A 4,565-nucleotide genomic window follows, 5' to 3' on the forward strand; every position below is an offset into this window, starting at 1 on the left:
GCCTAAATATATATGTATAAATATCTATTAAGTAAAATGGTCTTTTAGTTTGACATTTTTGGCCAAAATTGTTGTAAGCCCCTGAGCCAACTTCATGGCAGACCACAATTCAGGGGTCCCTAACGCTAATATAAATTCTTAATAACCTGTGTAATAACAGGAAGAATGATTTATAGTAAATCTGTCAATATTAGTTGCAAAGTTCTAAGTCTGATTGAAGCCTTTATTAACCTGTACATTACCAGGAAAAGCACTCTGTATTAGAGTTGTCACAACCATCCTGCAAGCAAACAAGTTCCCCTGTGTGGAAGATGCTATGGAGTGAGCCCTTAACCATTTAAATGTGGGAGGGTGTGAGCTTAAATTAAGTAGGAGGTTGCCAACCTCCAATCAGCCAAGACTAGCTGAAACACAATTGTGAAATATACTGGACACCTAACAAGCTCCTATTGAACCCCCAAAATAACCACAACATATATATAAGCATATGAGTGTCTCAGAGGAGTGCTACTGAGCATGGCAATATATATTTAAAACCAGAGACAGAACATAAAACACAGACACAGCTCAGTTATAGCACATCCAGTGAAACTCATACACGGTACAGTGCCTAAATATATATGTATAAATATCTATTAAGTAAAATGGTCTTTTAGTTTGACATTTTTGGCCAAAATTGTTGTAAGCCCCTGAGCCAACTTCACGGCAGACCACAATTCAGGGGTCCCTAACGCTAATATAAATTCTTAATAACCTGTGTAATAACAGGAAGAATGATTTATAGTAAATCTGTCAATATTAGTTGCAAAGTTCTAAGTCTGATTGAAGCCTTTATTAACCTGTACATTACCAGGAAAAGCACTCTGTATTAGAGTTGTCACAACCATCCTGCAAGCAAACAAGTTCCCCTGTGTGGACGATGCTATGGAGTGAGCCCTTAACCATTTAAATGTGGGAGGGGGTGAGCTTAAATTAAGTAGGAGGTTGCCAACCTCCAATCAGCCAAGACTAGCTGAAACACAATTGTGAAATATACTGGACACCTAACAAGCTCCTATTGAACCCACAAAATAACCACAAAATATATATAAGCATATGAGTGTCTCAGAGGAGTGCTACTGAGCATGGCAATATATATTTAAAACCAGAGACAGAACATAAAACACAGACACAGCTCAGTTATAGCACATCCAGTGAAACTCATACACGGTACAGTGCCTAAATATATATGTATAAATATCTATTAAGTAAAATGGTCTTTTAGTTTGACATTTTTGGCCAAAATTGTTGTAAGCCCCTGAGCCAACTTCACGGCAGACCACAATTCAGGGGTCCCTAACGCTAATATAAATTCTTAATAACCTGTGTAATAACAGGAAGAATGATTTATAGTAAATCTGTCAATATTAGTTGCAAAGTTCTAAGTCTGATTGAAGCCTTTATTAACCTGTACATTACCAGGAAAAGCACTCTGTATTAGAGTTGTCACAACCATCCTGCAAGCAAACAAGTTCCCCTGTGTGGAAGATGCTATGGAGTGAGCCCTTAACCATTTAAATGTGGGAGGGGGTGAGCTTAAATTAAGTAGGAGGTTGCCAACCTCCAATCAGCCAAGACTAGCTGAAACACAATTGTGAAATATACTGGACACCTAACAAGCTCCTATTGAACCCACAAAATAACCACAAAATATATATAAGCATATGAGTGTCTCAGAGGAGTGCTACTGAGCATGGCAATATATATTTAAAACCAGAGACAGAACATAAAACACAGACACAGCTCAGTTATAGCACATCCAGTGAAACTCATACACGGTACAGTGCCTAAATATATATGTATAAATATCTATTAAGTAAAATGGTCTTTTAGTTTGACATTTTTGGCCAAAATTGTTGTAAGCCCCTGAGCCAACTTCACGGCAGACCACAATTCAGGGGTCCCTAACGCTAATATAAATTCTTAATAACCTGTGTAATAACAGGAAGAATGATTTATAGTAAATCTGTCAATATTAGTTGCAAAGTTCTAAGTCTGATTGAAGCCTTTATTAACCTGTACATTACCAGGAAAAGAACTCTGTATTAGAGTTGTCACAACCATCCTGCAAGCAAACAAGTTCCCCTGTGTGGAAGATGCTATGGAGTGAGCCCTTAACCATTTAAATGTGGGAGGGGGTGAGCTTAAATTAAGTAGGAGGTTGCCAACCTCCATTCAGCCAAGACTAGCTGAAACACAATTGTGAAATATACTGGACACCTAACAAGCTACTATTGAACCCCCAAAATAACCACAACATATATATAAGCATATGAGTGTCACAGAGGAGTGCTACTGAGCATGCCAATATATATTTAAAACCAGAGACAGAACATAAAACACAGACAAAGCTCAGTTTTAGCACATGCAGTGAAACTCATACACGGTACAGTGCCTAAATATATATGTATAAATATCTATTAAGTAAAATGGTCTTTTAGTTTGACATTTTTGGCCAAAATTGTTGTAAGCCCCTGAGCCAACTTCATGGCAGACCACAATTCAGGGGTCCCTAACGCTAATATAAATTCTTAATAACCTGTGTAATAACAGGAAGAATGATTTATAGTAAATCTGTCAATATTAGTTGCAAAGTTCTAAGTCTGATTGAAGCCTTTATTAACCTGTACATTACCAGGAAAAGCACTCTGTATTAGAGTTGTCACAACCATCCTGCAAGCAAACAAGTTCCCCTGTGTGGAAGATGCTATGGAGTGAGCCCTTAACCATTTAAATGTGGGAGGGTGTGAGCTTAAATTAAGTAGGAGGTTGCCAACCTCCAATCAGCCAAGACTAGCTGAAACACAATTGTGAAATATACTGGACACCTAACAAGCTCCTATTGAACCCCCAAAATAACCACAACATATATATAAGCATATGAGTGTCTCAGAGGAGTGCTACTGAGCATGGCAATATATATTTAAAACCAGAGACAGAACATAAAACACAGACACAGCTCAGTTATAGCACATCCAGTGAAACTCATACACGGTACAGTGCCTAAATATATATGTATAAATATCTATTAAGTAAAATGGTCTTTTAGTTTGACATTTTTGGCCAAAATTGTTGTAAGCCCCTGAGCCAACTTCACGGCAGACCACAATTCAGGGGTCCCTAACGCTAATATAAATTCTTAATAACCTGTGTAATAACAGGAAGAATGATTTATAGTAAATCTGTCAATATTAGTTGCAAAGTTCTAAGTCTGATTGAAGCCTTTATTAACCTGTACATTACCAGGAAAAGCACTCTGTATTAGAGTTGTCACAACCATCCTGCAAGCAAACAAGTTCCCCTGTGTGGACGATGCTATGGAGTGAGCCCTTAACCATTTAAATGTGGGAGGGGGTGAGCTTAAATTAAGTAGGAGGTTGCCAACCTCCAATCAGCCAAGACTAGCTGAAACACAATTGTGAAATATACTGGACACCTAACAAGCTCCTATTGAACCCACAAAATAACCACAAAATATATATAAGCATATGAGTGTCTCAGAGGAGTGCTACTGAGCATGGCAATATATATTTAAAACCAGAGACAGAACATAAAACACAGACACAGCTCAGTTATAGCACATCCAGTGAAACTCATACACGGTACAGTGCCTAAATATATATGTATAAATATCTATTAAGTAAAATGGTCTTTTAGTTTGACATTTTTGGCCAAAATTGTTGTAAGCCCCTGAGCCAACTTCACGGCAGACCACAATTCAGGGGTCCCTAACGCTAATATAAATTCTTAATAACCTGTGTAATAACAGGAAGAATGATTTATAGTAAATCTGTCAATATTAGTTGCAAAGTTCTAAGTCTGATTGAAGCCTTTATTAACCTGTACATTACCAGGAAAAGCACTCTGTATTAGAGTTGTCACAACCATCCTGCAAGCAAACAAGTTCCCCTGTGTGGAAGATGCTATGGAGTGAGCCCTTAACCATTTAAATGTGGGAGGGGGTGAGCTTAAATTAAGTAGGAGGTTGCCAACCTCCAATCAGCCAAGACTAGCTGAAACACAATTGTGAAATATACTGGACACCTAACAAGCTCCTATTGAACCCACAAAATAACCACAAAATATATATAAGCATATGAGTGTCACAGAGGAGTGCTACTGAGCATGGCAATATATATTTAAAACCAGAGACAGAACATAAAACACAGACAAAGCTCAGTAATAGCACATCCAGTGAAACTCATACACGGTACAGTGCCTAACTATATATGTATAAATATCTATTAAGTAAATGGTCTTTTAGTTTGACATTTTTGGCCAAAATTGTTGTAAGCCCCTGAGCCAACTTCATGGCAGACCACAATTCAGGGGTCCCTAACGCTAATATAAATTCTTAATAACCTGTGTAATAACAGGAAGAATGATTTATAGTAAATCTGTCAATATTAGTTGCAAAGTTCTAAGTATGATTGAAGCCTTTATTAACCTGTACATTACCAGGAAAAGCACTCTGTATTAGAATTGTCACAACCATCCTGCAAGCAAACAAGTTCCCTTGTGTGGAA

Source organism: Ascaphus truei, chromosome 4 (genome assembly GCF_040206685.1).
Source record: "Ascaphus truei isolate aAscTru1 chromosome 4, aAscTru1.hap1, whole genome shotgun sequence".
NCBI lineage: Eukaryota > Metazoa > Chordata > Amphibia > Anura > Ascaphidae > Ascaphus > Ascaphus truei.